Source organism: Gossypium arboreum, chromosome 5 (assembly GCF_025698485.1).
Source record: "Gossypium arboreum isolate Shixiya-1 chromosome 5, ASM2569848v2, whole genome shotgun sequence".
Classification (NCBI taxonomy): domain Eukaryota; kingdom Viridiplantae; phylum Streptophyta; class Magnoliopsida; order Malvales; family Malvaceae; genus Gossypium; species Gossypium arboreum.
Window position 1 is genome coordinate 51,246,464 of NC_069074.1, and position 12,560 is coordinate 51,259,023.

A 12,560-nucleotide genomic window follows, 5' to 3' on the forward strand; every position below is an offset into this window, starting at 1 on the left:
TTATGACTCGGTTTTGTGGTCCCGAAACCACTTTCCGACTAGGGTCACATTAGGGCTGTCACACATGTGCTACTAAAAGTCTTAGATAGAATGTCTTGTTTAACTCCAGATTATTTAGAATACGCAATCTATTACGATACTACATCATACTATCGGTATCCACTGTAAACTCGTAGACGACACACTCTAGATTTGCTTTCGTTTAGCTATCAACTTCCAGATCATCATATTATAATCTGCCGAATTCATTGTAGAACAATTATATAATTTCAATTTAGTTAAAACATAATCATTACTATAATCAACATATTCTTTCTCATATTCTGAATCAGTATAAAACTTCCATTTAGTAAGACTATCTACTGGCCATAACTTTTAGAGACATTTACAAAGTTTCTAAATAACAATAAAAGAAAATTTACTCGGATCTATATGAATTCCATTTACCGAATTTACATACTAAAGAAAACTAACCTCACTAAGTCAAACTCATATTTACTAACTTTCACATAACAATTTCTCATAAAAAGATTGTTATACAATTCTCAAATGTTGAGCATACATGAATTCCATCTTAATTTAAATCAAGATATCATCAATAAGCACTACCACTTTCATCAAATTTATAAGTTAATGAGACATTAATTAATCCAGACAATATTACCAAAACTCATAATGGTCACATCAAGTTCGAAAGCAGTTTTCAGCATATCACAATCTTTAACTTGCAACTTATAATAATCGAATCTATATTTATCCTCGAGAACACTGTTACACCTTTTAAACTAATCAAACAGGTCAACTATATGAGATAAAATTTGTTTATTCTTTGTCCTGAATTTATTCAATTTTCACATTCAAACAAAAATCCCAGATTTTCTTTAGGAAATAGATTAAGAAACCTTCCGACAATTAGTACATGATAAATCTTTGATCCTATTTCTTGAGTATCAAGTAGATAGATATATAGTATACCAGAAATATTTTACAATCGTCCAAATCATTTTCTATATAGAAATAACTAAATAACTCTGGTTGTACTATCTGATTTACCAGACTCACTATGATCATTTCACCAGTCTAACATTTCAAATCAATTCATTTCAGTTGTAACACCCCAAACCCGGCCTAGACGTTATGACTGGATCCGACGTGCCACATCAAAAACGTTAAACATTTTTCCGTTCTAAGTTCAGAAAATCGTACTTGATGTTCAAAGGATTAATTCATTAAGGGTTAAAGTGAATGGAAGCTGTGCACCAGGTAGGAAACCGGAAAAAGGAGGTGAGTCCATCGGATTGCTTAAGTACCAAGCTCTTTCGAATCCAATCCTAGACATGCACACCGCCATTGCCACACTCTAACATCGCGTATATTTTTAGGTTACCATTGAAATTATGTCTATTTTAGAATAAAATGTATTTAAGTTTATAAAACGTTATCATAGCAAAAGCCTTGTTTGTAATCGTGTTACTTCAAAATCAGTTTATGTTTTTGGAAAACGAACCCTAGATCTAGCCCATTTTGATAGTTAATATACTTTAAGGTCATCATGATAAGTTATAAATCGAAACCCAATTAAAAATAATCATAAGCGGCCTTATTACATAACAAAACCCAAATCATCAAAGTAAAGAAAATTGAAGTCCAAATCACCAGAAGAAATCCATATTGCAGAACGAGTGGCCACTCCGAATCCCTCGCAGCTCCAAGCCCACTATGGTTGGGGATTACCTTCATGGATGAAAATAAGGGATGAGTTTGGGGAAACTCAGTGTGTAAAATTAACCCAACCATATCCCATATCGGTTCAAACCACGTAAAGTAATAAATTGGCCTTAGCCTGCAATGTATCACGAAATTAAGCCCATAGGCCCATAACAGATCAGATCAGATATTTCATGTATGTGCAAAACCCAACACATAACCAATCACATTCACCCCCTTGCCAACCTTTCACCATGTGGGAGACTACTCGACCCACCCAACCGCTACACACCACACAATTATGTAGCATGGCTGCCAGAACAGATAATGTGACAGAGTCACCAGATACAGATAATTGTGGCAGAGCCACTAGAACAGAAATATGTGGCAGAGCCATCAGATTAGATAATTGTGGCATAGCCACCAGGATGCTTCCTCCAAAATATAACCCATGTCCCCATGCAACAAATATTCATTCATGGTATACATCATACAGATTTAAATCAACATGCTTTTCAGACAAAATTAACCCTAGGGGCATATTGGTCATTTACACTTAGGGGTATCATGGTAATTTTCCATACATAAGGGTATTGTAGTGATTTAGCTACTTCTAGGGTTTTCATGCATATCCTATCCATTTACGTACTATCAGAATACTTACCGTGCATACTTACCAAATTGAGCCCGTTGGCCCATGAACCCGATTTTTGGCCCATTAAGCCCACATTATCAAAATGTACGAAATCGCACGTACTGTAGTTTATTACCTTTAGAATACCAAACATACAAACCCAACTATCTTACGAGCATTTGTACACTCACAAATTCCCAAAATACCAACTTTCCGGCATTTCGACTTTTCGACTTTTGCCGATCTAGTCTATGAGAGGGTGTCAGCTACACACCTGTTTTATGACGATTCACTGTCGAGATCCACGCACGAACTACCTACAATTATAATACTACCACGTTAATCTTACTACCGAAATGAACTACATATTAACTTCTTACCATATTCGGCCAACAACACCTTAGGCCTTAGCGTTCCTACCTTTGCCGAAAATAGTGTCTCGATCCAGATCCGTTCGTTCCACTTGTCCAAGCCCTTGATCAACAGCCTCTTAATCACACTATTACCAAAATAATACTATTACAACAACCCCTTAGGGCTACAAGTCCAAAAAAATGACAACCTCCCTAACCTTTTAGGGATTCCGGCTTTTCTTAAAATATGTAAGATAAACTGAGTTGGAAAGACTTACCACCGATTCTTCCAGTCAACGTTCCCCCTTAGTTCCTACTTGATTCTGATGCAGTTCTAATCCCTCAAACGATAACAAAAGTCGAGCCCTCAGTGATCTCAGTATTCGGCTATGTCCCTAGGATAGTGTGGGAGTTTCGGCTTTTTGCAAAAGTGTAGAGAAAGATAAAATATGAGGGTTTTTACTTGTGGTATTGTCGACAGAAAATTGGGGTTTAGAGGTTGAGAGAATCGGCCAAAGATGATGAGAAAATAAGAGATTTGGCTAGGGAAAAATCGGTACAAAAGGAGTCAAGTTTTCGGGATTTCAGGATTTGAGGCAATCGGCTATAGTATTAAAAATAATGGAAGGAAGGTGGTATAGAGTAGGGTGGCTGAAGGATTCGGCTATAGGGAAAAGAAGAAGAAAAGAATAAGTGGATGGAGAGAAGAAAAAAAGAAAAGAAGAAGAGAATGGTCAGGAAACGGCACCACTTACCACTAATGCCGAATTTATACTGGCACTAACCCTAGCCGAAATTCCCATGCTAAAGTCCCTTGGCCGACCACCTCTTGTTCCTTGATCAGCTCCTAGATTTCCTCCCTTATCTGCTCCTAAATCCTATCCCTTATCAACTCCTAAATCCTATCCCTTATCAACTCCTAAATCCTCTCCCGACAGACTTTCACTTGGTTCCACCGCTACCTTTTACATTCATAAAATTAATCCCTTATTTGTCTGTCATTGTGACTTGAACACAGGTCCTCCCAATCATCCACACGCCACTTATAGCATTCCCAAGGGCGTCCACTTAGCCACTTTACCACATGCTTCCTTGTGATTTATTTTACACAATTAATACCTAAAAGCCCAATTAACCAGAACCCCATTTTCTTATGGAATTAAAATTAATTAAAACTACAGGATTTTACCTTAAGCTTGGGCCTTCTAGAGGCCCACTAACGTACTTAATCCTACGACAAACAAATAGGACACAAAATTTTCAAATTTTTCCAACATTTTTAAAATTCCCGAAAATTAGAGCGTTACATCAATCTACAATCTTCTATAGTATCATATAACTTTATCCAATCTATTCCCAAAATAATGCCAAGTTCATGAAATGGTAGTAACATCAGATAATAGGAAAGTCACAGTCATATATTTTTAGTAGATAGTTTCAACATATCAAAATAACCATTACACTCTAGTCTATTGGATTATGACTCGAATATCAAACTCAGTTGATTCAAGAAATAGATCTTTATTTATTACTAATGTAGTGCAAATATAGGGGTAATTTGATTCAGTACCACCCAGTTCATATGTAATAAGTAATATAAAAAGGATAGAACTGGAAACACGAAAATATACACACTTTTTCATGCCCATTTTAACTCAAATTCATGCAGTTTCGGTAAAATTCTTGTCAAAATATTTATAATAATTATAAAATAATTAAATTGCACTCAAATTATGAACATGTTTAATTTTAATTAATTTTATATCAAATTTTGATTATTTTCGACAGATTTGCACAAAAGGTGAAAAACGGCTCAATAGACGCTGCTAGAAGCACAAAATCGAGAAGCAATTTTGAAGTATCAAGACGAAATAATTTTTCAGCCTAAGATGGTCCAAATTATGTGTATTAATTCATAATATAATTAATTTTAATTTTAATCAAGTTTAATTTGGGTTAAATAAATTATTGTTAATTAATTATGAAAAGGGGCCCAGTTGAGCTGAACTGAGAAAGCCGATCCAATCGAGCATTAGGCAGCCCAAAATCGTCCCACATGCTGACCCAATCAGCTTGTTTGGCTGATTATTTGGCTTGCAAAATGGCCCTTGAAGACTCCTTCAATTTGCATTCAAATCCTTCCACTATTCATGCCTTTCAAGATTTGCCCCTAACCTAAAAATAGCATGTTTAAAATCTTCAAACATGCCACATGTGTGGCCGGCTGTGGGGGTAGTCTTTGGCTTCTGATTTTGGCTATTTTTAGCAGCCTTCTCAACCTATAAATACCTCCCTTGGCTGCTCACTTCAAACACATCTCAAGCACATTCATTTCTTCACTTCTCTCTCACTTTTCTCTCTTTATTCCCTTCTATTGTTCTTCATTTTCTTCCCCATTCCCTTGCTGATTTCCCCTCTTAAAAAAGATTCATTCAACCACCATTTGGAACAGCATTCAAGTGTTTGTCGAAGCCTCAGTTCAACAAGAACAAACAGAGAAGGAGGAGCGGAGCAAACTAGTCAAACCTCGGAGAAACACCAGATTTGATTCTTGTTCCTTATCCTTTTTAATTTTATTGTTGTTGTTATGAAAATGCCTATGAATATTTGTGATATTTATATGTTTAATTTAATTAATATGGATTAAATTTAATTTGTGTTAGGTTGATTGCATTTTGTCTACTTAATTTATTAAAATTGTGTTTGTGTTGTTATAAGCCTCGGTAAGATGTTTGATTAAGTAAAACCATGACTAGGTTATTCTTACATCATAATTTTAAGGTAACTAATGAATTAATTATTTAAATGGATTGAAATTGTAATTATTTGACATGATATTTAATCAATGCATGTTTAATCATCTAAGGTAGCTGAGGTTAAATTAGCAATGGTATCTAACGATACATTAGCCTTGCATAACTTGCAAGATTATTGTGATTAAATTGTTTCAAGGTAGAAATACATTATTACCTTGCATAATCTTTTATGTGCTTATGAGATTGAATTAATTGTTTGAATTGGCATAAAGATATGTACAAGAGATTATTTTAATTTCATAAGTATGTATGTGCATTAACACATTTGCTTATTAAAATTTGTTTAATCCGTTGAATTGATATAAAGATATAATCAAGAGATAAATGAATTTTGGAAGGTAAGTATGTTCATAAGTTAGCAAATTACCAAGTTGCCATGAATTTATTCGTAACAATATAAACATGAGTTTAATAATTCTAAGTTAAGAAATGTAATTAATCTAGCACAATTATGTTATCTTGATTAAAATCATCTTTTGAAATCGTGCATTAGAACTTTTTATTTTATTTTTATTTATTTCACTTAGTTAAAGTCTTAGTTTTTAATTACCTCCTCAAATCAAAATATTTTTCTTCACCAAAGTGTTTTTAATTGCATTTATAAATAATTCTTTTCACAGTCCTTGTAGGTACGATAACTCGACATTTACTTGTCACTTTATTACTTGTTACGATTGTGTACACTTGCATATTTTCATCGTTCCAAGTTTTTGGCGCCATTCCCGGGGACTGTTTTAAAAGACATTATTTGTGAAATTGTTAATTTTTCATTTTGGTCTATTTTTTCTGTTAAATTTTAATTCCAATTTTTTTTTTGTGTGTTTGTTTTAGGTGTTTATGAGTATTGATCAAATTATTGACTTACTCCCCGTAGACCCTGAAATTGAAAGGACTTTCTAACAAAGAAGAAGACAAGTGAACCAAAGAAAGACCAAAGATATGAATTTCGAAAATCCAAACCAAAATCTAGGAGGAACATTCACATATAATACTCACAATCTGATCATTGTTGCCGATGACAGAAATTGTGTCATTCAATAATATGAAATTCCTCTATTCAAGGAGCTCAATTCGAGTACTAGGTGACCCAAAATCGAGGCACAATAGTTCAAGCTAAAGCCAATCACGTTCTAGATGTTTCAGACAGTGGGCTAATTCAGTGGAATGCCTACCGATGATCCTCACCTACATTTAAGACTGTTCATGGAGGTGATAAATTATTTCAAGTTAGCCGAACTACCCAAAGATGCATTATGGTTGAAGTTGTTCCCATATTCGCTAAGGGACAGAGCTCGAGCCTGGTTGAACTCATTGCCACCAAATTCGATTTCCACATGGTAAGAGTTAGTAGAAAGAGTCCTCATGAAGTATTTCCCACCTAGCAAGAATGCTAAGTTGAGGAATGAGATCATTGCTTTCAAACAAATGGATGATGAGTCCTTGTATGAGGCAGGGAAAAGGTACAAAGAATTATTACAGAAATGCCCTCATCACGGAATTCCACATTGCATCCAACTTGAGACGTTTTTTAATGGTCTTAATGCTCACACGAGGATGGTAGTGGACGCTTCTGCTAATGGTGCTCTCCTTTTAAAGTCTTAGAATGAGACTTATGAAATTATTGAGAGGATTGCCAAAAAAAATATCAATGGCCAACCAATCGAGCAGCGTCAAGAAGACGAGTCGCTGGAATACATGAAGTAAACGCTCTCACTTCACTCGCATCTCTGGCATCCTTGATTTCCTTAATGCTTAAAATTTTTACCACTAGTGGGTTTAATGGTTTTGTAACACAGCCACCAAATCCATGTATTACATGGGTAACCGGAACCAAAATTATGGAGGGTAAGGACTATAATCCAATTCCTATAACCCATCATGGCAAAACCATCCTAGTTTCTCCTGGAGTAACCAAAGGGCTAGACGCAGTAACATATACGCCCAACCTAGGCCAACCTAGCCACGTATTATCACCCACAAGTTCAGAAACAACCTCAAGTTGAACCATCCAATGGCTTAGAAAACTTTTTGAAGGCATACATAGCCAAGAATGATGCCTTAATCCAAAGCCAAGTAGCTACATTGAAAAACTTGGAAAAATAAACGGGCCAATTTGCAACTGAACTCATAAACCGACCACAAGGTGTTATGCCTAGTGATATGGAGAATCTGAGGAATCTTGGGAAGGAGCATTGTAAAGCATTGACATTAAGGAGTGGAAAGACATTAAAGCCCAACACCGTCGAAGTTGAAGAGGAGCCAACTGATGCTCAAGACTCAGAGGAAGTTCAATCGAGTGTTGAGATTCTAGTTTCACTGGAACCTGAATTTATAAAATCTGAAAAGGTAACTTCTAAACCAACTAATTTTGATAAACTAACAACTTCGTTAGATGCAGAATTGTCACAGAAGACGAATCAACCGGTTCTAATAAAGAAGCCTCCACCACCCTACCCTTAATGACTTTAGAAGAAGAAGCAGTAGGTTTAATTCAAGAAGTTCCTAGGCATACTCAAGTAACTTCATATCAACATTCCATTTGTTGAAGAACAAATGCTGAACTATGTCAAATTCATAAAGGATATCCTATCAAAAAAATAAAGACTTGGAGAATTTAAGACGGTAGCCCTGACAAAGGAAAGCAGTGCATATCTTTAAGACAAAATACCCCCAAAGTTGAAAGATCTTGGATATTTTACCATACCTTGCAACATTGGAGCAACATATTGTGGTAAGGCACTATGTGATTTGGGTGCAAGTATCAACTTGATGTCCATTCAATATTTAGAAAGTTGGGGATAGGTGAAATTAGACCTACTATGGTTACACTTCAATTACCAGATCGATCCTTAGCACATGTAGAAGGAAAATTAAAGACATATTGGTATGTGTAGAAAAAATTATTTTTCCTACTGACTTCGTTATTCTAGACTTTAAAGCTGACAAAGAAGTGCTAATTAATCTAGGAAGTCCTTTTTAGAAACTAGAAGAACCCTTATTGATGTGCAGAAGGGTGAGCCTACTATGCGTGTTCAGGACGACCAGGTAACATTTAATGTTTTTAAGTCTATATGATTTCTTAATACAATTGATGATTGTTTTCCAGTGTCTGATTTAGAGGAACTAATCATGGAAAAGGAATTCAACTATGTTGAGGACTTCGAGCAAATTTTGACATCAGACCCTCCAAATGGTAAAGAGGAGGATGATTACTTAGCTTTGCTAGAAGCTAATTAAAGGAGATTTAATCTGCAATCCTGCTTTGAATCTTTGGAGTTAGAGAATAGGGATTATACCTAACCAAAAGCATCAATCGAGAAGCCACCTAAATTAGAACTGAAGCTACTTCCCTTGCATTTAAAATATGCTTTTTTAGGTAACGCTTCTACTTTTCCTGTGATATTTCAGTGGAATTAACCGTGGAGCAGAATAAAAACTCATCGTAGTATTAAAACAATTCAATAAGGTTATTGGATGGACCATAGTCAATATTCTTGACATTAGTCCATCTATATGCATGCACAAGATCATCTTGGAGGATGGCGAGAAAGGGTTGATTGATGGACAACAAAGACTGAACCTCATTATGAAGGACGTGGTAAGGAAATAAATTATCAAGTGGTTAGATACGGGTATAATTTACCCCATCTCAGACAGTTCATAGGTAAGTCCAGTCCAGTGCGTGCTAAAGAAAGGATGTATTACTGTCTTAGAAAATGAAAATAACAAGTTGATAGAGACTAGAATTGTTACGAGATGGAGAATTTGCATATATTAGTGGAAGCTGAACAAGGCGACTAGGAAAGATCACTTTCCTTTGTTACTCTTGGACCAGATGTTGGATAGACTCGCAGGGCGGGACTATTATTATTTTCTCCATGGATACTCAAGGTTTAACCAGATTATAATAGCACTAGAGGATCAACACAAGACAACATTCACCTGCTCGTACGGTATATTTTCATTAAGACGCATGTCATTTGGTTTATGTAATGCACCTACTACATTTCAAATATGTATGATGTCTATTTTTATTGATATGGCTGAGAAATATTTGGAAGTGTTTATGGATGATTTTTCAGTGTTTGGAGATACATATGATGATTTCTTGGCCAATCTAGCCAATGTGCTAAGGCAATGTGAAGAAACAAACCTCGTACTTAACTGGGACAGTTCCATTTCATGGTATGAGAAGGTATTGTTCTAGGGCAGCGGATAATGAGATATGGAATCAAGGTAGATAAAACAAAGGTAGACGTTATTGAGAAACTCCCACCTCTAACATCTGTAAAGAGTGCTAAGAGCTTTTTGGGCCACACCGGTTTCTATTGAAGATTTATCAAAGACTTCTCCAAAATTGCTAAACCCTTATGCAAATTATTAGAGAAGGACACGACATTCAAATTTGATGAGGAGTGCTTAAAAGCTTTCAAATCTTTGAAGAGTCAGTTAGTTTCGACACCCATAATCGTCACACTAGACTGGGATTTGCCATTTGAATTTATGTGACACGCAAGTGACTTCGTGATAGGAGCTGTCATGGGCCAATGAAGGAACAAAGTTTTTCATCCCATCTACTATACAAGTCAAACTTTGATAAGAGCTTAACTGAATTATACGATAATAGAGAAAGAGTTACTTGCTATTGTGTTTGCTTTTGACAAGTTTCGACTGTCTATACAAACCATTTGGTAATTAAGTATTTTCTTGCCAAGAAAGACACTAAGCTGAGACTAATCCGGTGGGTACTTCCACTTCAAAAGTTTGATCTAGAAATTCAAGATCGAAAAGGGGTAGAAAACCAAGTAGTAGACCACTTGTCCAAATTAGAGCCATAAGAAGGAAATTCTCCACTTATAGGCATTTAGGAGACATTCCCAGATGAACACATATTGAAGGTAAATCATGTCTATAATACCCCTTAGTTTGTTGATATTGCTAACTATTTAGCTTGTGGTTTGATGCCAATTGATAAGACGTATCATCAAAAGAAAAAGTTTCTTCACGATGTGAAGTACTACTTCTGAGAAGAACCATACTTGTTTAAAAAGTGTGCAGATCAAATGATCAGGAGATGTGTGGTAGAAGATGAAGTACATAAGATTCTATATCATTGCCACTTATCTCCGAATGGGGGACACTTCAGAGGTACACGTACTATGGCCAAGGTATTGCAAGCCAGGTTCTTTTGGCCAACACTATTCAAAGACCTATATGCTTATGTAAAGAGTTGTGATCGATGTCAAAGGTTGGAAACGCCACCAATAGAAATGAGATACCTCGAACAAACATCATTAAAGTAGAATTATTTGATGTTTTCGGTATTGACTTTCTGGGTCCTTTCCCTGCATCTTTTGGTCACAAGTACATATTGGTAGCAGTAGACTACGTGTCTAAATAGGTTGAGGCCGAGGCATATCCAATGAACGATGCTAAGTTTGTGATGAAGTTTTTGCAGAAGTATGTTTTCACAAGGTTTGGAACCCTGAGAGCTATCATCAGTGATGAAAGGTCCCATTTTGTGAACAAATGGTTGAAATGGTTACTCGACAAACATGAAGTAAAGCACAAGGTTGCCACAGCTTACCATCTGCAAACAAATGGGCAAGTTGAATTGGAAAACAAAGAGATCAAAGGCATACTCAAGAAGGTAGTTTTCCTGAACCGACGAGATTGGTCCAAAAGATTAGACGATGCTTTATGGGCCTACAAGACAGCATATAAGGCACCTTTAGGGATATCACCCTATAGGTTGGTCTTTGGGAAAGCCTATCATCTGCCCTTGGAGTTAGATTACAAAGCTTACTAGGCTCTCCAACAACTTAACTTGGATCTTAAGCTTGCTAAAGAGAAACAGATGCTCCAACTAAGCGAGTTAGAAAAGTCCTAAATGTTCTCATGTAACAACCCGTTTTTAGTCAAATCAGAACAGTAGTTTTGGGACCACAAATTTAAGGTAAAAATAATAATATTATTATTATTTTAATGTCTACAGCATGATAATATGATTTTGTGAAATTTTTGTTGAGAAATTTTTTTGTTTGAATGCTTAATTTGATAAAAAGGATTAAATCGCGTAAAGTGTAAAACTTGTGTTCTATTAACTAAAGGTGTCTAATAGCTATGGAACTTTAAAGTGGAGGTCCTTATGTGGTAATTAGTCCATTTATGAGATAGTGGATGATAATGGCTTAGTAATATTGTAATTTGAATTAATTTTTAAGGTTAATTTCGTAAATAGATAATTTAATAAAACAAAAACACAAAATTTGGTTCATTCATCTTTCCTAGCCAAATTAAAAAAGAAGAGAAGGAATTGTTAGGGTTTTACAATCGGCCAAGCTTCCTAGCTCATTGGTGAGTGTATTTTGTCCCGTTTTAATGATTTTTACGTTTTTGAGATCGTTACAGCTTAGTCTAGCTAGCCCAGGGACTATTTTGTGAAACTGTTAAAGGTTTAGGGTTTTTCCATTGATGAATCTATGTGTGTTTTGATGTTTGATGATAGAAAATGCTTGTTTTTTGTTAGATAAAGAACATTTGTTAAGTGATTTTAAGTATAATATTCAAATAAGGATTAAATTGTGAAATGTTAAAATTTGGTGGTTAAATTGTGAAATAAATGAAAAATATGGACTGCTAGGGACCTAATTGAAATTTATCTAGCATGGGTTTTGGTTGAATTGCATGAATTTGTGATTTTATGAAATAAGGACTAAATTGTAAAAATGTTGAAATGTTAAGGGAAAAATGTAAAAATTCCTTAATGTGTGTTTTTGGATTAAATTGAATAGAGATGTAACACCCCTTACCCATGTCCGACACTAGAACAGGGTATGAGACATTACCAGACTTAAACACATATATTCATGCAAAAATCGGGCCATAAAATCTCTTTTAATTCAAAACCTTTGAAACACATGCATGTCGTCCCTTATTTGGGTCTACGAAGCCCAAAACATTCATCGGAATTGATTCGGGACTAAACCGAGAACTTTGAAAAGTTTTAGGAAAATTTAGGAAAATTTCCCATGAAACAGGGTCACACGC

General features: G+C 35.4%; 1 non-coding gene across 1 annotated transcript; it reads right to left on the minus strand.

Annotated features, from left to right (window-relative positions):
* Positions 1 to 6,902: 6,902 nt before the first annotated feature.
* On the minus strand, positions 6,903 to 7,009 carry LOC128293424 (small nucleolar RNA R71). Its single transcript, XR_008283606.1, has one exon. It is a non-coding gene; the product is annotated as a small nucleolar RNA R71 (small nucleolar RNA).
* Between the last annotated feature and the right edge of the window lie 5,551 nt (positions 7,010 to 12,560).